This window comes from Hemitrygon akajei, unplaced genomic scaffold (assembly GCF_048418815.1).
Source record: "Hemitrygon akajei unplaced genomic scaffold, sHemAka1.3 Scf000126, whole genome shotgun sequence".
In the NCBI taxonomy this organism is placed as follows: domain Eukaryota; kingdom Metazoa; phylum Chordata; class Chondrichthyes; order Myliobatiformes; family Dasyatidae; genus Hemitrygon; species Hemitrygon akajei.
Genome location: NW_027332012.1, coordinates 1,418,981 through 1,441,601, shown reverse-complemented (window position 1 = coordinate 1,441,601; position 22,621 = coordinate 1,418,981). Strand labels below are relative to the sequence as shown.

Genomic DNA, 22,621 nt, shown 5'->3' with positions numbered 1-22,621 from the left:
ATTCACCGATTCAAATTAAAATTGTACATCGTTACCATTTGTCGAAGGAGAGACTTTCTAAAATATTTCCCAATGTTGACAAGTATCGTAATAGATGTAAAACCGAAATAGATACACTGACACATATGTTCTGGTCATGTTCTATATTAAAACAGTTTTGGAAGTTAGTCTTTTCGACGATTTCTTAAGCACTCAGAATCAACTTACAACCTAATAAATTGACTGTGGTTTTTGGAATAATTCCTCAAATTATCCATGGTATTGCTGTGTCTGACCAACATGTTATTGCGTCTGTTACATTGATAGCTAGGAGGGCCATCTTGTTGAAATGGAAGGACATATCAGCTGTTACTTTGTCACAATGGTTCTCTCAAGTGATGCTGTGTCTTAGTTTGGAGAAAATTACAAGTCGAACCTTTGAAACTTTATTTGATTTTGAGAAGAGATGGGGGTCATTTGCTCGTTATTATCATTTCAGTTGACTGATAAGATTTCCTCCACTATCTAAGTGTAATTGTTTTTTGATATATCTGTCTTTCTTGTTGGCGGTTTGATGTTTATTTTTAGAAGCTTTCTGTATGACGCATGGCTCCGGGGTTGTACCCCCAATGGGTTTCTTTTTTCTCTCACTTTTCTTGCTTAGTAGGGTTTTTTTATTCACAAAAATGTTCAATCTTTAAGATAATTTGTTTTGAGGGATTGTGAGTGTTGTTACTTCAATGTACCTGTGTTATTTTTGAATAATAATAATAATAATAATAATAATAATAATAATAATAATAATAATAATAATAATAATAATAATAATAATAATAATAATAATAATAATAATAATAATAATATTCGAAAAGAAACATCTGAAGAGGTGGCCACACCCAGAGTACAAGCTTCGGATAGGAGATGCGTGACCACCAGCAGAGGTAAGGGTCATTAGGAAGACAGTGCAGGGCTGTCCTGTGGGCATTCTCCTCAGCAGAACACCTTGTTGGATACTGCTGGGTGGGTGGTGGTTGACCCATTGGGGACACGGCAGCAACAGAAAGGCCGGTAGTACTGTTGGCTCTGATGCTCAAGAGGGAAGTGTAAATTCAGGCCTTGCGGTAGTTATAGGAAATGACAGTCACGGGAGAGAAAGGAGATTCTGTCAATGTGGTTAGAATGTAAATAGGAACTAATTTCTGCGTCACAGATCCAAACCATTAAACTCCAGTCCCATTAAATGGGAATATTAGCTGAGGAATACCTCCCACGCCCAGTGACCAGAGTGCGGAACTGGTTTTGATAAACAGCAGCAGTAATTGCCGAGTTCGGCACCAACAATCACTTTTGAACTTGATTCAGTAACTGTGATGGTGAAATATCCAGCCTGTAGCCTGTCGCCTGTTTAAACAGTTCCCCCATTGTGAACTCGGTAGTGCGTCACAAGGTGGGATGACTGAGAGAATCTCTTCCCACAGTGGGAGCAGGAGAATGGCCTCTCCCCAGTGTGGACTCGTCGGTGTGTCTGTAAGTCGGATGACTGACTGAATCTCTTTCCACATTCAGAGCAGGAGCACGGCCTCTCCCCAGTGTGAATACGCTGATGTATCATCAGTTGAGCTGACTGAGTAAATCCCCTTCCACAGTCTGAGAAGGTGAACGGTCTCTCCCCAGTGTGAACTCGTTGATGCACCTTCAGTTGATATGACCGAATAAACCCTTTCCCACAGTCTGAGCAGGTGAATGGCCTCTCTCCAGTGTGGACTCGCTGGTGCACCTGTAGGTCAGATAAATGAGTGAATCTCTTCCCAATTTCAGAGCAGGAAAATGGCCTCTCTCCAGTGTGAATTCGCTGATGTACCATCACTTGAGATGACCGGGTAAATGCCTTCCCACAGTCTGAACAGGTGAACGGCCTCTCTCCAGTATGAACTCGTCGGTGTGCCTGTAGCCTGGATGAGTCAGTGAATTTCTTCCCACAGTCTGAGCAGGTGAACGGTCTCTCCCCTGTGTGAATTTGCTGATGTACCTTCAGTACAGATGATCAAATAAACCCTTTCCCACAGTCTGAACAGGTGAACGGCCTCTCCCCAGTGTGAGTTCGCTGATGTATCTTCAGTTCAGATGACCAAGTGAATCCCTTCCCACAGTCTGAGCAGGTGAATGGCTTCTCCCCAGTGTGAAGTGACTGGAGTCTCTGCAGTTGCGATGACCGAGTGAATCCCTTCCCACAATCAGCGCAGGTGAACGACATCTTATCAGTGTGAACTCGCTGTTGTGCATGCAGGTCAGATGAGTGAGTGAAGAGTGAATCCCTTCCCACAGTTCTTTGTCAATTCATAAGCCAAATGTCAGATGTAGTAAACCCCTTGCACAATCAATGTAGTTGAAGAACTGATCTCCAGTGAACAAATGCTGGTGTGTTCTCAGCTCCCCGGTTCCAGTGGATTTCACTGAGTTACCACAGGAAACTTCATTTCAGACACAAAGTACTTTTCCAGCTGTGATGACATAATTCTTCATCTCCAAGGATCGACAGTGATACATTGTTAAATATCTAGTAACTCCTTAAATATCTGGGCAGAGACAGCAAACTGACATGTTGTTCTGTTTAAAATTCCCGTTCACAATTTTTGCCATTTATAACCTGCAAAAAAGATTTACAAAAGACATCAATGAATGAAAGTCATCATTCAGAGAGGTGTATGGTCATCCACTTTGTTAGAAGCAATGAGAGAGCAGACTGTTTTCTCAATAGAGAGGAAATAATGTTGAAGAGTACGAGAATATAAAAGCAAGGATGTGTTGTTGAGTATTTATAAAGTGTGGCCTCACTTGGACTGTTGAGAGCAGATTCAGGCCCCTTAGGTAGAACAGCTGTGCTCACATTGCAGAGCGTTCAAAGGAAGTTTACAAAAATATTTCTGTAATTATAAGGTTTGCCAGATGAAGAACATTTGATGGCTCGGGGCCTCTACTCACAGGAGTTCAGAATAATGAAGGGGCCCTCATTGAAATCTATCGAACATTGAAAAGTCTCGATAGAGTGGATGTGGAGACTATGTTTACTAGAGTGGGGGAGTCTAAGACCAGAGGACACCGCCTCAAAATCGAGCTTTGTTCTTTCAGAATGGAGATGAGGAGGAATTTCTTTAACCGGAGCGTGGTGAATCTGTGGAATTTGTTGTTATGAGTTGCTCTGGAGGCCAAGTAATTGGGTATATTTTATGGAAGAGGGTGATGGATTTTTGATTAGTCAGGACAGGAAGGGATATGGGGAGAAAGCAGGAGAGTGGGGCTGAGAGGGAAATGGATCGATGGGCCAAACGACCTCATTCTGCTCCTGTATCTGAATAATTTTCAAAGCCGATATATCATGAGATAATTTTAGTTTCCTTTCTGAGCTCTGACATCTCACTGTTACAGCGAGGTTCAACCCAAGTTGGGGGAAGAACTCACCTTCTAAATGTTCATGGTGCCAGCAACTGGACTGTCCATCTAATTCCCCGACAGTCTTCCTATCTGTGTGAGAATGGGACATTCAATCTGTGACTTGGCCCAGTCTGATTCCTTCCATTAGTATTATTCTCTGTCCCATATTATTCTGAGCTGCGCAGTAACTGAAATGCTCCCACACAGAGAGCCTTTGTTGCTGCACAGCTGGTATTTTGTTTGTGCCGTGCTGTTTTCAGGCTGTGTTAACATTTAACCTTCAGACAAATGGTCAGTCCATACGATGTGAGAAAAAATAAATTGGAGAAAACATTGGTATTAGTTCAAGTTCTGGTCATGTACGGCAGCCCTACAAAGAGCATGTGATGTTACCCGGCAAACCCTGGAGAGTTTCAAATTACTCTGCCCCTCCGCACAGGAGATTGACGGTGGAGAGCCCATCAGAGGCAATGCCAATGAAATGATGGGGAGGGCAGTCCTCGTTCACATTGGAGTGTGGCATATTTGTGATGAGAACGCTACAGGTCACTTGTTACACAGGCCAAAGGTAATTGGTATCATTATGTACCCAAAGCGAATGGTATTAAACATGTTCTCACAGCTAGAAAGGTGCAGAACAAGATGAAATAAAGGTGATTTTCTCAGGGACCAAACCTGATGTAAGGATTTTGTTTTGTTATTTTCATGCAGTACACATTGATATTTTTATTCACTGCAAGGTGCTCGGTGGTGCCTGAGTGATCCATCTGTTCCCCTTCCCTCCCCCTGCGCTTCCAAATATGGCCTACCGACTGACGGGGAAAACGCTGGCCTTGTCATCTATGGCTGCCTCTTTACCCAGAAATCCCCACGAATAAGAGACCCATCTATCCGCCATAGCTCCAGCGCCTTCGCTCCTCAGCAGAAAGTTCCCCGGAGCCCTCGTAGAGAGAGAGGGAGGGGACATGGACTGTCCCTGGGTGCGGAGGAAAGTAGTGGACGGAGCTCACAGTAATTGGACTTCAGTCGCGGTTCGGACGCCTGTACCGATAATAATCCGCCCAGATCCCCGCTCCTACCTGCCGCCGAGTCTCCGAGCCTTTTGTCCACCGTGCGCACGCGCGAAACTCCCCGCGAGCCTTACGCATGCGCATGTGATCGCCTGGTCACGGACGGCGATTTCTGGAACTGACAGGAGAAAGTCTGCAAATGCTGGAAATCCAAAGCGACTCACACAAAACGCTGCAGGAACTCAGCACCTCAGGCAGCATCTATAGAAAATTATAAGCAGTCGGCGCTTTTTGGCCGAGAGCCTTCTGCAGGGCTGAGAAGCACGGGGGAAGATGCCAGAATAAAAATGTGGTGGGGGAGGGGAAGGGGCGAGCTGGAAGCTGATGCCGGGTGGGTGGGAAAGGTCAGGAAAGGGTGGGCTGGAGAATAAAGAATCTGATAGGAGAGGAGAGTGGACCAGAGAGAGGGCAGGAGGAGGGTCCCGGGAGGAGTGTAGGCAGGTGAGAAGAAGTACAAGGTCAGAGTGGGGCATAGAGGAGGGTGACGGTAATTTGTTCTCCTGAGCGGAAATCGATGTTCATGCCATCAGATTGGAGGGTATATAATGTGACGGAATATAATGTGTTGCTCCTCCACCCTGGGGGCGGGGGGAGGGGAGCTCATCTTGGCACAAGAGGAGTCCATGGATCGACGCGGCGGAACAGGACTGGGAATGAAGAATTAAAATGCTTGCTGACTGGTAAGTCAAACTTGTGGAGGACGGTGCGAAGTTGCTCCTAATTGATGACTGCACCCTCAGGGTGGCGGAGCAACAACTTATATTCTGCCGTGGTACCTTCAAACGAGATGAACGAGTGCACCAGTCTTGTCTGTTTTAATCCAGAGCCCAAGAAAAGCTCTCTTTCGTGTCTCAGTCGTCTTTGACCCCTGAAGAACTGCTTCTGAGTGACAGCTAAGATCCACCTGTAATTCCTCGGCCCATTTTACCAACTGGTCTCGATCCTACTGTAACCTTAGACAACCCTCACTTTCTCCACACACCGGTTTTGGTGACATCCACAACCTCACTAATGGTTTGATCTGCATTCTCCAAATAATTAACGCACATCATTGTCCAGTTGTAAGCGGGTGAATTTACTTTCTCTTTCATCTCCCGGGGGACGAGACTGCCTGGACCCGGGGGGGGGGGGGGGTGAGGACACGGGCTTTCAGTTTCTGAGCCGGTGAGGAAGCCGTGAGTGGCCAGTCCACAAGACAAGACAGCAGATCCCCTCGGCAATCAAACCGATCCTCATCAGGCCTGTCCCTCCGTGTCCAATCCCCCTCTCAGTGCGAACTCAATCGCCACTGCCACTCCTTTAATGGGGCGACTGAGTCGTGCAGACGGTGTGAAACCACCTCCTTTGCCTCTGGACCATTTCCATTCCACCCAGCCAGAGGCAAAGAAGCTGGTTTTAAATTTGATTTTACATTGATTTATTTCTGATTTTCAAAGTTGTCATTCCTGTGTACTGATGTCTGTTTGTCATCCTGACCAGTTCTGCCTGAAGTTGTTTGGCCTGATTGTTTCTTGGTGAAATTTGACAATGGCGTCTCCCCGGGTTTGGACCTTCATGTCCGTATCTGAACATCTGAACGTCCCTGCTCCCACTCCAGGCTCAGCCGAGAGTGACTGTTCTGGCACTGGAGACGGCCCAGTCCCTGACCTCCCAGACTGCACCGTCGGGTAAACCCCGTTACAACTGGTACCAGCACTTCCCCGAATAAAGGACGAGCCCTTGTCTGGCATCTGCTGGCTCTGAGATATCGCTAACCACCCGTACAAGTACAACACTGACCACCCCCCCCCCCCACCAAGCGCCGACACCTACCGTCAGTGTGTCCATCACCAGGGGCACACATCATGTTCTCTGGTGGCAACAAACCAGCCCGAAGACCCCGGTCTCCGGTTGGCAGCAGCTCATTTGAGGGACCCGCCATTTGGGCTCCACCTCATTCGGGGGCAGACGTTTTGTGGGTGGGTGAAGCTCATTTCACACTCCAGTGACCCTCTGAGTGAAGAGGAATCCCCTCTTGTGCCCCATAAACTCCCCACCTTTCACCCTTAACCCCTTGTCAAGTATCTCTCTGCTGAGACTCACGGAACACAATCCCAACACTGAGTGTTTCTTCATCAAGCAGCTTTATTCTTTATTACCTGCAGGGGGTAAGTTCACCTCCATTCTCACCAGGGATGGGAGGGGACTTCAAACACATCGTTTACAAAATATTCCTTCTGTACATAAGAACGAGACGAGGTTACTGTTCCCAGCGAGCTCCGTGTTCCTGATACATTTGTTGTTGCTGCCATCTCCGGTTGAGTCGTCTCCGCTACTTCCTCATTTCTGCACAGCGTTCAGTGTTTGCAGTCACGAGTTCCTTTAGTAAGCACATTTCTTGTCGTTTCCTCCGGCTACTTTAGTCACCTACATGTATTGCATTTACCAGCTCAGCACTCCGGGGTTTGTACAGCTCCATTTTGTCTCATCGGATTCTTACATTAAAATGCAAAGTTCAGTACATATTTCCCCATTCCCTCCTCTTTGTTGTCCCATGACAACAGACATCCAATATTATCAGGACTTACGAAGTGAATGATGTCTTTAAGGCGGAAATACTTCAGATCTCAAGGCTTTCCTTTCCCTTATATCCCACCCATTACCTATGAGTACCCGGAACCCTGATGTCCCCTCATTTCGGTCACATGGAAGAGTAAAAGAATCATAATCTGATTATTATTACTCTGATGGTTATTCCATAATGTAAAACGGTATTCTCTCATCCAGATTCCCAAAATAGCTTCCTGAGGGGTTGTAGTGGTGGAACTGTACAATGTAAACCAGTATCCCACCATCCTCCCAGAGTCCCAAATGGCCACCGGCTTCCTGAGGGGTTATCATTGTGGAACTGTACAATGTAAAGCAATATCCCACCATCCTACCAGAGCCCCAAATGGCCACCGGCTTCCTGAGGGGTTATCATTGTGGAAATGTACAATGTAAACCAGTATCCCACCATCCTCCCAGAGTCCCAAATGGCCACCGGCTTCCTGAGGGGTTATCATTGTGGAACTGCTCTCCCACTTATCTCATTCTATCTGCTGCCTCTCAAATATAATCCATCAGATGAGTTACATTTTCAGATTTGTCTGGTGTATTAGTGCAACGTCCAATTAAAGCACATGCACCCCACTTTTTATCTAATATAATGTCTCGGGTGGCTGGAAAACGATGCTGGAGAGGCAGTGACGGGAGACAAGGAAATGGCAGACAAACTGAATAAGTATGTTGTGTCTGTCTTCACTAAGGAAGACACCAGCATAATGGTGGAACTTCCAGGTGTCAGGAGTCAGAAGTTTGCAAAGTTACCAGAACCAGAGTGAAGGTTCTTGAGAAACTGAAAGGCCAAGTTAGATAAGTCACGTGACCCAGATGGTGTACACCCCAGGGTTCTGAAAGAGGTGGCTAAAAAGATTGTGGACCCATTAGTAATGAACATTCAAGAATCACAAGGTTCTGGAATAGTTTGGCAAGAATGGAAAATTGTAAATGTCAGTCCACTCTTCAAGAAGGGAGAGAGGCAGAAGAAAGGAAACTATAGGCCAGTTAGTCTCTCCTCAGTGATTGGGAAAATGCTGGAGTCGATTTTTAATGATGAGGTCTGAGAGTACCGTGTCACAAGATAAAATAGGCCATAGTCAGCATGGTTTCCTGAAGGGAAAATCTTGCCTGACAAACCTGTTGAAATTATTTTAAGAAATAACAAGCAGGATAGACAAAGTAGAATCGATTGATGTTGTTCACCTGGATTTTCATACGGCTTTTGACATGATGCCTCACATGAAGCTGCTTTAACAACTCACGAGCCCATGGTATTACAGGAAAGATTCCAGCATGGACAGAGCCGTGGCTGATTGAGAGGAAGCAAAGAGTGGGTATAAAGGGAGCCTCTTGACGAGTGGGTTCCACAGTGGTCTGTGTTGGGACTGATACTCTTTATGTTAAGTGTCAGTGATGTGCATGATGAAACTGATGACCTTGCTGCAAAGTTTTCAGACGATATGAAGATGGTTGAGGGTCAGGTCATTTTAGGCAATCATTGGCAGCTGTGGAAGCCAAATCTTCATGTACATTTAAGGCAAAGGTTGATAGTTTCTTGATTGGTCAGGGCATGATGGGCTACCGGGAGAATGCAGGAGATTGGGGCCGAGGAAAATTGGATCAGCTAAAATGAAATGGCGGAGCAGACTCGATGGGCCAAATGGCCTAATTCTGCTCCTATATCGTATGGTCTTAAAGCAACCTCTCATTTAACGTCAGCAAGAGCCAGGAGCTGATTATTGACTTCAGGAGGCGGAAACAGGAGATCCGTGAGCCAGTCCTCATCAGAGATCAAAGGCGGAGAGGGTCAGCAACCTTAAATTCCTCAATGTCATCACTTTCCAGGATCTGTCTTGAGCCCAGCATGGAAGTGCAATTACGAAGAAAGCACAGCAACATCTCCATTTCCTTAGAAGCTTGCAAAGATTCAGCATGACATCTACAACCTTGAGAAACTTCTACAGATGTGTGTGGAGAATATGTTCAGTGGTTACATCATGGCCTGGTATGGAAACACCAAAGCCCTTGAAAGGAAAATCCTACAGAAAGTAGTGGATATGGCCCAGTACATCACGGGTAAAACCCTCCCCACCACTGCGCACATTTCTCTGGTGCGCTGTCATAGGAAAGATACATCTATCATCAAGGAACCCACCAAGTGGCACATGATCTCTTCTCACTGATGCCATCAGGAAGAAAGTGCAGGAGGCTCAGGACCCACACCACCAGGTTCAGGAACTGTTATCGCCCTTCAAACATCAAGTTCTTCAAACAGAGGGGATAATCTTACTCAAATTCAATTGCCCCATCACTGAGCTGTTCCTATAACCAATGGACACATTCACAGATTCTTCATCTCCTGTTCATGATAATTATTTCTTACTTATTATTTTCTCTTTAATATTTGCACAGAATGTTGTCTTTGGCACATTGTATTTTATCCACGATGTTGGGTTCGGGCTTTAATTGATTCAATCATGATTCTTGGATTTACTGAGTTTGTCCGAAAAAAACAATCTCAGGATTGAACATGGTGACATGTGTGTACTTAGAGAATAAATTTACTTGGTAAATTTTGAATTCTACAATTAAATCTGTAAATACTCTCTCAAACACACATGTGATTTGTAATTTCTAAAGATTCAGCATTTACTGGCTAAGTTATTTGGCTCTGATCGGAATGATCGTCCCATCACTATGACCCCTCTTCTGAGGTACCCCAGCTACAGGAAAGATTCCTGAATCAAACTGGGATCACTGTTTCAAGCGTGCACGCTCACACACAGACACACAGTATTGATGAAGTGCTTTGAAGGTTTGGTCATGTATAGAATCAACTGCCTGTGCATGGACCTGGACCCACTGCAATTTGCCGATTGCCACAATATGTCTACAGCAGATGCAATCTCACTGGCTCTCCACTCGGCCTTAGATTAGCTGCACAATAGCAATACACAAGTCAGGCTGCTGATTACAACTCAGCGTCCAACACAATCAGATCCTCAATTGCAATCAACAAGCTCCAATACCTGGGTCTCTGTACCTCCTTCTGCAACAGGATCCTCACCAGGAGACCACAGTCTGTGTGGATCAGAAATAACATCTCCTCCTTGCTGACAATCAACACCGGCATACCTCAACGATGCGTGCTCAGCCCACTGCTCTACTCTCTCTACACCACGTCTGTGTGTCTAGGCTCATCTATAAACTTGCTGACGACACAACTATTGTTGCTGGAATTTCAGATGGTGACGAGGAGGAGTACAGGAGTGAGATAGATCAGCAGGTTGAGTGGTGTCACAACAACAACCTTGCACTCAACATCATGAAGACAAAGGAATTGATTGTGGATTCAGGAAAGGGAAGTCGAGGGAACACACACCAGTCCTCATCGTGGGATCAGAAGTGAAAAGGGTGAGCAGTTTCCATTTCCTGCCTGTCAACATCTCTGAGGAACTATCCTGGGCCCAACATATTGATGCAGTTACAATGAAGGCACAACATCGGCTGTATTTCATTCAGAGATTGAGGTGAATCGGTCTGTCACTAAAGACACTTGCAAATTTATACAGATGTACTGTGGAGAGCATTCTAACTGGTTGCATCACTGCCTGGTGTGGAGAGGCTACTGCACAGGATCCGAAAATGCTGCAGAAAGTTGTAAACACAGCCTGCTCCTTCATGGGCACTGGACTCCACAGCATCCAGGACACATTCAAAAGATGATGCCACAAAAAGTTGGCATCCATCATTAAGGACCCCCATCACCCAGGGCATGACCTCTTCTCATTGCTACCATCAAGGAGGATGTACAGGGGCCTGGAGACACACTCACTGGTTCAGGAACAGCTTCTTCCCCACAGTTAGATTTCTGAATGGACAAAGAACCCATGAACACCCCCTCAGTATTTTCCCTCTCATTTTGCACTACATTTTAAATATAATTTTACACATTCCAATTGTAATCTGTAGTTTTTATTACTAAATATTGCAATGTACTGCAGCCACAAAGGAACAAATTTCACCACATATGCCAGTGATATTAAACCTGATTCTGATACACAAACACACACAGCTGGGCTCAGACATACAACACTCCCACATTCCTCCCTTTGTGACACCCTGCTTGCTCCGTGGCCCCCGGTATGAAGCTCAAACTGTTGCAACACCTGCCCTTTAAATTCGTGGCTGAGGCTGTGTTGTGTCTGTTCACTGTTTGAGTTCGATATTAAATGAAAATTGAATGGGAAGGAAGGTTTGAATAGAAGAATAAAGATCTCCTCTGAAGGTATATGGGGTCCTGGTGAGAGCGTACATGGAACACTGTGCACAGGTCTGGTCTCCCTCCCGGAGTCAGCCTGTGGGATGAAGGGAATGAAGAGATTTCCCAGATTGATTTAGGAGGTGTGGTAGTGTCCTCGGAGAGATTATACTGACCGGGCCTGTCTCAAAATTAGAGAAATAAAAGGCCGTCTGACTGAGACAGACAGTCTCACAGGGTATTGACAGGGTTGAGGCAGGAATGATGTTTCCTTTGGCTGCGGTGAGGAACCGGGGTCACAGAATCCGAGTTCACCTCAGCACGACTGAGATGAGGAGAGATTTCCTCACCCAGAGGGCAGGGAGTCTTTGGAATTTTCTCCACAAGGTTTCTAAATTTGAAGGACAAATTTTGGGGCTCTGCGATACTGGGAACGTTGCGCGAAAGTGGCGTTGAGGTCAAATATCAGACATGCTCTGAGTGAAAGGCAGAACAGGCGCAGGAGGCCGAATGGCCTGCACCAGTTTCTTATTTCCTAAAGCACGAGTTGACCTTTGCGCCTGGTTCTCCCTGGGCCTTCAGCCTGTCCTTTTGCACAGGGGAGCGCTCACAGCACCGGAGTTCCATCGGCAGCCGCTGCGGGCCAGCTCCCGTATCCCAGCAGCAGGAGACAGGACTGGGAGGAAACTCCGGACAATAGGCCCCGATCCACGGCGGGGAAAGACCGGGCACCCCCTGTGTGGCTGAAACATCTCACGGAATCTCCGCCCGAATCTTCACCTCCGCCATCGGAAGGATTCAAAACTCCGGCCGCTGTTGCAGCCTTTACCCGGGGAGCTGCTCCCAATCTCGGGTCTCTCACCGGGTCCACTCGTTCCCGATTCCAAACTTCGGTCCGCTCAGCGTCCCGCCCACTGACACTCCTCAGCCAATGGAGGCAAGAGTCTCTCAGTGGTGTTCCCTGATTGGCTGTGAGTGTATCCGAGGGCGGACTGCTGCCGGGAGCCGGAGATGTCAGTCACAGTTTGTTCTCAGAATCAAAGCAAGTTCCCCGAGGCTCAAAGTTCAAAGTAAATTTTATTTTATTTTTTTTATCTATTAAATTTTTATTGAACACAAACAAAAACAGAAACACTAAACATATGCTCACAAAGCCAGGGAATCACACAAAAGCAGCAACGAATATATAACTATTAACTTTAAATATACAAATAAACAAGGAAATCCGCTCTGAATACTATTGGACAGAAGGAACTATATCTAAGAGGAGTCACAAAACAGAAACATTAACAGAGATAAGCCAAAACGTTCACAGATGTGTACAGTCTTTACGGCTTTCTGGTTATGGGAAGTTTTCAGAGTATAAACGTATAGTTTGAAGTCTGACGTAAAAATCTAAATGAAGGTTTCTAATTGCTGTGATTGCATTTATGGATATAAAATTTGCTGCAAATTAAGAAAAGATTTATGATAAAGAAATGATCCCTATGAGAATTGGTGTTATTAGTAAACACAAATAAGACATTTTGAAAACAAAATGTAAAATCCACATTAATATATTGATCCATAAATTGACAAACACCAACTAAGCATGTTTTAACACATTCACAATCCCAAAATAGATTAAATAAATCCTCTGGATATAAACCACAAAAAGAACAGTTAGTTTCAATATCAGAATTAACCCTTGTCAAATAAACACTGTTTGGATAATATCTATGTCTAATTTTAAATAAGCCCCCAATACTCCTCCACCTCAGATTCCCCAAGCGACAATTCCAAAAACTAACAGAGTACATATAAGTCGCCACATACAACTCCTACAAACATACAGAGCAAAGCTACAGAACGGTAACTATATCTGGATCACTGAAAGATCAACCAGAGTGCAGAAGACAACAAACTTCGCCAATGCAAATAAACAACGAGAACATGAAATAACAGCAGCGGCTGCCGATAGATGTCCGGTGCTCTCAGCGCTCCCTGTTCAATCTGACAGGACAAGAAACAGTGAGGCGCAAAGGTAAACTCGTGTTTCAGGAGATAAGAAATAGAGAAGGCGTGGCCATTCGGCCCCTTGCACCTCTTCTGCCCTTCACTCAGAACATGCTTGACATTTGACCTCAGCACCACATCCCTGCAACTTCCCACCACGGCTGAGCCCCAGGATATGTCTATTCAATTTAGAAACCTTGTGGAGATAATTGCAATGATTCACTGCACTCTGGGTGAGGAAATTTCTCCTCATCTCAGTCCTGCTGAGTTGTCCTCGGATTTTGAGTCTGTGAGCGCTGGTTCCACACCTTATGGGAAACATCATTCCAGCCATTTCACTGTAAATATCCTGTGAGATTGAATTTCTCTAATTCTGAGACAGGAATGCGATCTGTCTCAGTCAAACCACCTCTTATTTCACTCATTTTAAGACGGTCCCAGTACGATGATTTGTTGTGGGAGCATCTCTATGGACAGCAAGTGAGTGCAGTTATCCTGTGTTGTTCCACAGCCTGGTGGTTGAGGGGTAGTAACTATTCCTGACCCTGGAGGGGCGAGTCCTGAGGCTCTAATACCTTCTAACTGATTACAGCAGTGAGAAAAGAGCCTGCCTGTGTGGTGAGCCTGAACACAGCCGCCTGTATCACCGTCCCCTCTGGCCTGCCCTATCCAGGACCAAAGGGATTGTGGAGAGTAAATGTGGCACTCTGTCGAGCATCACTGTGATCCGTCCCCTCTGGCCTGGCCTATCCGGGACCAAAGGGATTGTGGAGAGTAAATGTGTAACTCTGTCGAGTATCACTGTGATCCGTCCCCTCTGGCCTGCCCTATCCGGGACCAAAGGGATCGTGGAGAGTAAATGTGGTACTCTGTCGAGTATCACTGTGATCCGTCCCCTCTGGCCTGCCCTATCCGGGACCAAAGGGATTGTGGAGAGTAAATGTGGTACTCTGTCGAGTATCACTGTGATCCGTCCCCTGTGGCCTGCTCTATATGGGACCAAATGGATTATGGAGAGTAAATGTGGTACTCTGTCGAGTATCACTGTGATCCGTCCCCTTTGGCCTGTCCTAACCGGGACCAAAGGGATTGTGGAGAGTAAATGTGGTACTCTGTCGAGTATCACCGTGATCCGCCCCCTCTGGCCTGCCCTATCCGGGACCAAAGGGATTGTGGAGAGTAAATATGGTACTCTGTCGAGTATCACTGTGATCCGTCCCCTCTGGCCTGTCCTATCCAGGACCAAAGGGATTGTGGAGAGTAAATGTGGTACTCTGGCGAGTATCACTGTGATCCGTCCCCTCTGGCCTGTCGTATCTGGGACCAAAGGGATTGTGGAGAGTAAATGTAGAACTCTGTCGAGTATCACTGCGATCCGTCCCCTCTGGCCTGCCCTATCCGGGACCAAAGGGATTGTGGAGAGTAAATGTGGTACTCTGTCAATTATTACTGTGATCCAAGCTCTCTTTTTGCCTCTTATTATTTTTGTCTGTGATTGTAGTGCGACAATCTCTGGCTCAATGTCCCCTCTTTCTACAAACCCCGTTACTGTCATTTGCCAAGTGTCCTCTTCATCTGCCCCGTCCGCATGATCCTGCCACCTCTTCTGGGTTCTTCGTCGGGACCTGAACTCCATCTCCTCACTACCGGTTCTCTGTACACACCCTCGCTTTGCCCCAGTCCCTTTAAAGAGTCAATTGTGCTCCATATTCATCAGAATTTATGTCACCTGGGGCCAGGTCTGACACAGCAAATTGAGATTAGTTAACTTAAAAGAGTGGGCAGGCTTGGGTCTGAGACAGTTTAGAAAAGTCTGCACTGCCAGTTGGACATACTGATCAGTCCAGGGGTTTGCCGGCATTGGACTCTCACGTATCCTTAAAACAAGCTATCAAGTAGGCAAGGGATTCTCATTTTTCTGTAGTTATCGGGTAAATTCACCTAAGTCCGCATGCAGTCGGGCTCTCATTCAAATGGGTTCCCTTACCTCAGTGACCCACCGTGCCATGGCTTGTATTACATCAGCCCCTCTGGTGGGTCCCGGTCACCTTCGGGCGTCTGCCTGGGAAAGGGGAACCCACTCCCTGCCCCTGTCCGAGAGGTTCCATATATAACCCTGAGGAGTGGCACAAGTCCCCGGGCAGGGTCTGGAAAGGGGAACCCACTCCCTGTCCCTGCCCGAGAGGTTCCATATATAACCCTGAGCAGTGGCACAAGTCCCCGGGCAGGGTCTGGAAAGGGGAACCCACTCCCTGTCCCTGGCCGAGAGGTTCCATAAATAACCCCGAGGAGTGGCACAAGTCCCTGGGCAGGGTCTGGAAAGGGGAGCCCACTACCTGTCCCTGCCCGAGAGGTTCCATATATAACCCTGAGGAGTGGCACGTCCCCGGGCAGGGTCTGTAAAAGGGAGCCCACTCCCTGTCCCCGGCCGAGAGGTTCCATATATAACCCTGAGGAGTGGCACGTCCCCGGGCAGGGTCTGGAAAGGGGAACCCACTCCCTGTCCCTGGCCGAGAGGTTCCATAAATAACCCCGAGGAGTGGCACAAGTCCCTGGGCAGGGTCTGGAAAGGGGAGCCCACTCCCTGTCCCTGGCCGAGAGGTTCCATAAATAACCCCGAGGAGTGGCACAAGTCCCTGGGCAGGGTCTGCAAAGGGGAACCCACTCCCTGTCCCTGCCCGAGAGGTTCCATATATAACCCTGAGCAGTGGCACAAGTCCCCGGGCAGGGTCTGGAAAGGGGAACCCACTCCCTGTCCCTGGCCGAGAGGTTCCATAAATAACCCCGAGGAGTGACACAAGTCCCCAGGCAGGGTCTGGAAAGGGGAACCCACTACCTGTCCCTGCCCGAGAGGTTCCATATATAACCCTGAGGAGTGGCACGTCCCCGGGCAGGGTCTGGAAAGGGGAACCCACTCCCTGTCCCTGGCCGAGAGGTTCCATAAATAACCCCGAGGAGTGGCACAAGTCCCTGGGCAGGGTCTGGAAAGGGGAGCCCACTCCCTGTCCCTGGCCGAGAGGTTCCATAAATAACCCCGAGGAGTGGCACAAGTCCCTGGGCAGGGTCTGCAAAGGGGAACCCACTCCCTGTCCCTGTCCAAGTGCTTACATATATAACCCTGAGGAGTGGCACAAGTCCCCGGGCAGGGTCTGTAAAAGGGAACCCACCCCCTGTCCGAGAGGTTCCATATATAACCCTAAGGAGTGGCCCAAGTCCCCGGGCAGTGTCTGGAAAGGGGAACCCACTCCGTCTCCCTGACCGAGAGGTTCCGTATATAACCCTGAGGAGTGGCACAAGTCGCCGGGCAGGTTCTGGAAAGGGGAACCCACTCCCTGTCCCTGTCCGAGAGGTTCCATATATAACCCTGAGGAGTGGCACAAGTCCCTGGGCAGGGTCTGGAAAGGGGAATCCACTCCCTGTCCCTGTCCGAGAGGTTCCATATATAACCCTGAGGAGTGGCACAAGTCCCCGGGCAGGGTCTGGAAAGGGGAACCCACTCCGTCTCCCTGACCGAGAGGTTCCGTATATAACCCTGAGGAGTGGCACAAGTCCCCGGGCAGGTTCTGGAAAGGGGAACCCACTCCCTGTCCCTGTCCGAGAGGTTCCATATATAACCCTGAGGAGTGGCACGTCCCCGGGCAGGGCCTGGAAATGTGAACCCACTCCCTTTTTCAATAAATTCAGGTAAAGCCCCTGGTCCGGACGGTTATACTGTTGAATGTTTAAAATCCTTTTCTTCTATACTCGCTCCTTGGATTTGTAAAATTTTTAAAGATGCGTTAACTGTAGTAAATAAGCACAATCTTTTTATGATGCCTCCATTTCTCCAATTCTTAAAAAAGATAAAGACCCCACTGAATGTGCATCCTATCGGCCAATATCCTTGCTGAATACGGATTCTAAGATTTTTATCAAAATTTTGGCCACTAGATTAGAAAATGTATTACCTGAAATTATCTCTGAAGATCAGACTGTATTTATTAAAACCTGTTATTCATCTTTTAACATTAGAAAATTAATTAATATAATTTATAATTCTTCATCTAAAATACCAGAATGTCATTTCCTTAGATGCTGAAAAAGTGTTCGATAGAGTTGAATGGCTATATTTATTTAATACGTTGCAGAATTTTTATATTAGGTGGGTAAGGGACTTATAAGTTATCATTATATGCTGACGATTTGTTACTATACATATCTGACCATGGGTAAGGGACTTATAAGTTATCATTATATGCTGATGATTTGTTACTATACATATCTGACCCTGAGAGTTCTATTCCTGCTATTTCATCCTTGCTTGCTCAGTTTAGTAGCTTTTCTGGCTACAAACTGAATTTTAATAAGAGTGAATTATTTCCATTAAATATGCAAGTTCCAATTTATAAACACTTACCATTTAAAGTTGTCACAGATCATTTTACTTATTTGGGTATTAAAATGACCAAGAAACATAAGGGTTTATTTAAAGTTAATTTTTTACCTTTAATTGAACAAATCAAGCAACTTGTTACCAGGTGGTCCCCATTATCTCTGTCATTGGTTGGTCGAATTAATGCTATCAAGATGATAGTATTACCCAAATTTTTATATTTGTTCCAAACATCACCAATTTTTATTCCTAAATCTTTTTTTGATATTATTGACTCAAAAATATCCTCGTATGTGTGGCAGAATAAAAATCCTAGATTATTTTTTTTTACAGAAGCCTAAGAAGGAAGGTGGTTTTGCTTTGCCAAACCTGAGAGTTTACTATTGGGCAGTTAATATTCAATATTTCATATTTTGGACACAAGAATCGGTCATAGTACCTTGCCCACAATGGGTAGATTTGGAGTGTAAATCTGTACAAGACTTCTCATTGTTTTCTATTTTAGGATCTTCGCTTCCTTTTGCTTTATCTAAACCGAATAAACAAATAACTAATCCTATAGTTAAACATACATTAAGATATGGTTTCAATTTCGTAAATTCTTTGGCTAGAATAATCAAGCCCTATTATATCTAACTTCTTTTTCCAGCCCTCTTTTATGGACCAAGCCTTTGTGTTATGGAAAACAAAAGGTATAACATGTTTTCGTGATCTATTTTTAGCTTACAGTTTTATGTCCTTTGAACAGCTATCCAACCTAAAACTCATTTTTTTTAGATTCTTGCAAGTTAGAAATTTCTTGAATGTTAGTATTTTCTGAAATTAAGTCCAATGAACTTTACAGAAAAAATTCTAGCTCTGAATCCTTGCCAGAAGGGTTAAGCAGCCAGGCGTATCAGAAATAATTAAGAAGGAATGGGAAAAAAAAATTCACTGTCTTATACCCGCAGAGCAGTGGGAGAAAATTTTACGATTAGTCAATTCTTCTTCTATTAGTGCTAAACATGCCTAATACAATTTAAGATTGTTCATAGGGCTTACATGTCCAAGGATAAACTGGCTTGATTTTATTCTTATGTTAATCCAACCTGTGACAGATGTCATTCTGAAGTCGCTTCATTGACCCACATGTTCTGGTCTTGCCCCTGTTTGCAAAATTATTGGAAACACATTTTTGGTATTATTTCAACAGTTCTGAATATCAAATTGCAGCTGCATCCTATTACTGCAACTTTCGGTTTACCAATGCTGGATAATCTCCACCCCCCCCCCCCAGCCTGGCGATGATTGCATTTGTTACATTAATGGTTAGAAGACCTATTCTATTCAATTGGAAAGAAGTTAATCCTCCAACTATATTTCAGTGGTTTTCTCAAACTATTTCTTGTTTGAGTTTAGAAAAAATTACCAGTGTTGTCTTTGACCCTTCAGTTAAATTTCAAGAAACTTGGAGACCATTTATTCAACATTTTCATATAAGCTAAACTGAATTTTCCTAAACCTTACTTTTATTGTCCTTAATTATTTGGATGGAGGTGCGGAGTTATTGATGCTACTGTGTATAATTGATATAATGCAATGGCCCATGTCGGTTAGGATTTTTTTTCATTTTTTGCGGGGGGAGGGTTTCTTATTTTCTCCATTTTTTGTAACCACTATGAGTTTGGGAGGTTATTATCATCTATTTGTATTTATACCTTAACCTATTAATTAGGTACTCTCAAGCTCTTTGTATTCATGTTTCATTTGTGTTTGTTTAAAATTAATAAAAAGATTTAAAAAGAAAGGACTACTCTGAGGAAAGGGTGGAATAGGCGCAACGGGCCGAGTGGCCAGGCACGCTCCTGTTACTTATTTTCTAAAGCACGAGTTTACCTTTACGCCTTGTTCTCCCTTGGTTTTCAGCCGTTCGGATTCCACAGGGGAGCGGTGAGAGCTCCGGAGAGCTCCGGAGAGCAAAATTTAAGCAAGTTTCCCGAAACTCAAATTGCAAAATAAATTTTATTACCAGAGTACAGATAAGTCACCACATACAACCTCGAGAAGCGTTTTCCTGCGGACATACTTAGAAAAAGTTTAGAATAGTAACCATATCAGAAGCAGGCAGTGAAAGATCAGCCAGAGTGCTGAAGGTAACAAACAGAGCAAATGCAAATATGGAGAAACAGCGATAGATAACAAGAGCATGAAATAACCGCAGCGGCTGCTGATAGATAGATAGATAGATAGATAGATACTTTATTCATCCCCATGGGGAAATTCAACTTTTTTCCAATGTCCCATACACTTGCTGTAGCAAAACTAATTACATACAATACTTAACTCAGTAAAAAAATATGATATGCATCTAAATCACCGTCTCAAAAAGCATTAATAGCTTTTAAAAAGTTCTTAAGTCCTGGAGGTAGAATTGTAAAGCCTAATGGCATTGGGGAGTATCTCCGGAGCTCTCACCGCACCCCTGTGCAATCCGACAGGATGAAGGCCAAGGGAGAACAAGGAGCAAAGGTCATCTCGTGATTTAGAAAAGAAGAAACAGGAGCAGGCGTTGCCATTCGGCCCGTTGTGCTGTTCTGCCCCTAACTCAGAACATGGCTGATCTTTGACCGCAGCGCCACCTTCCTGCAACGTTCCCAACATCGCCGAGCCCCTAAATATGTCCGTTTAATTTAGAAAACTTGTGGAGAAAACTCCAAATATTCAACGCACTGTCTTGGAGAAATTTCTCCTCATCTCAGTCCTGCTGAGGTGATCTCGGATTTTGAGTCTGTGATCCCTGGTTCCACTGCCCAGCCAGGAGAAACATCATTCCTGCCCCTACACTGTAAATACCCTGTGAGACTGTGTCTGTCTCAATCAGGAAGCTTCTCCATGTGAACCTTGTGTTAATGAAATTGGTGACAGTTCTTTCAGACCAGCAGCTTTGACCACAAGAACACCAGACAGTGGTCAGCACGGAATGTCCTGCAGTTACTGCAGGAGAAGGGCTGGCTGGACACAGTGGATTGGTTCCCTGAGCAGACAGTCCAGACCATCTGGCAGAATGCCTCATCACCAGATCTCACCAACAGGCACCAGGACCTCACCTGTCTGGCGGCGAGAGGGCCACTCCCAGTCTGATCCTTGCTGCATGCCCGGAGATCACTCCCACAGCGCGCTGCCCCGAGATTACTGCAGTGGAGACGAGAGGGCCCCTCCCAGTCTGGTCCTTGCTGCATGCCCGGAGATCACTCCCAGAGCGCGCTGCCACGAGATTACTGCAGTGGAGACAAGACGGTCACTCACCTCTTTGCGGACTGTGGGCTGGTGAAGATCTGTGGAGAAAGATGCAAGGGCCTGTGTCACAGCAGCTGCGTGACAGAAGGCTCACTGATCCTCGGGCTGTTCCCATGACGCGCAGGAAAACGGACAGCGAGTGCTGCTGAAAGATCATCAACTCGGGGAAAGAGGCTCGAAACTTCTTGGCCTACCATCACACCGAGATGTCCGGAGATCAGGGGTTACCAAACTGGGGTCCACGGTTACTGGTATTGGTCTTTGGCACAAAATGTTGGGAACCGTTGTGATGCACCATCAATAACTCTCGGAAACGTGAGTCAAGGTAGGCTGTTTTTGGCTGGAAGAAAGCACCGTCAGCAGCAAGCGACCACCACACAACATCCTGGAGACTGTGGAAGGAGCAGTGCCTACAATCGCCTTTATACAGAGGTCTGTGGGAGGAGCCACAGGGGCAGTCAACAGGGGGGGCGTGTTCAGACAGGTATATGTACTTCACCACACTCTGTCACGCAGGAATGCTGCCGATTGACACATTCCAGACTACAGGGACACCATTGGAACTATCGGGTCCCTCTACTACTCGACTGGGAGAGGCCGGGTTGGCTGAGGAAGCCTCTGAATCATTGTTCACCACCCCAGGGGGCACATGAGCGACAACAGACAACAGAATACCCCATAGGCAACGAATGTAAATTCATTGGGTAAAGGTATTGGAAAGTTTTGTCATTCTAAATATTTTATATAAAGCTTATTTTGATGCAAAAAAAGTATCAACATCTGATCTGTGTCCACAGTGAAGGAGACCGGGCCTTCTTTTGGAGACGGGACGGACGTGGGTCAAGTCACGAAGTTTTTCTCACGAAGGGCTGTTGAAATCAGGACCTTGCCGAAAAAATAATATTTTCCACCCTGTGACGTAGAATGTCCAGTCCTGTGCTTTTTCCTGCAACCACGGGTCGGTCATCACCACTGCATCTCTCTCCTCACAGCACAATATTCTCTCCGCATCCCCAGTTTAATGACATGTTTTCACTGTTTACTTATCCACCGTTTTACACTCCACTCTGACCCTCTTAGACCTGCAGAAAGATTTTTAAAAAACGAGCTGCTGGAGGAACTCAGCGGGTCGGGCAGCATCTGTGGAGGGAAATGGACAATCGACATTACGGGTTGAGACAGTTCAGATGAAGGATCTCGACCCGGAAAGTCGATTGTACATTCCTCTCCATAGATTCTGCATGACCCGCTCAGTTCCTCCAGCATCATGTTTCTCATTCGAGATTCCAGCATCCGCAGTCTCTTGTGCCTCTCTGTTCAGAATTTGCCCCTTTCAGCCCTGCCTTAGACAGTAGACTGAACCAGGCTCTCCTCTCTGGCTTCACTTCTGTTCTGCTTCTTCTTTAGCCCATCACGCCTAATGGGACAGAGGCCGCCAGCAGCATCTCGCCAGAGTCCCCTGTCCAGGCCGAGGATGATCACACGACTTCAATCGTCTTACAGGAGAAGGTCCCTCCGATCGGAGCGATGGGGCCTTTGGACATTCAGCTAACGTTTTTTGTCGCTCTAGGTGTTTACGAGATGGGGTTGCTGGGCATTTGGCCAACTCACCTACGCTGGTAGCCGGGCTTAGACAGTCCATTGGGCGTTTTCTTA

General features: G+C 46.0%; 1 pseudogene; it reads right to left on the bottom strand.

Annotated features, from left to right (window-relative positions):
• Positions 1-1,384: 1,384 nt before the first annotated feature.
• On the bottom strand, positions 1,385-3,540 carry LOC140723694 (uncharacterized; annotated as a pseudogene).
• Between the last annotated feature and the right edge of the window lie 19,081 nt (positions 3,541-22,621).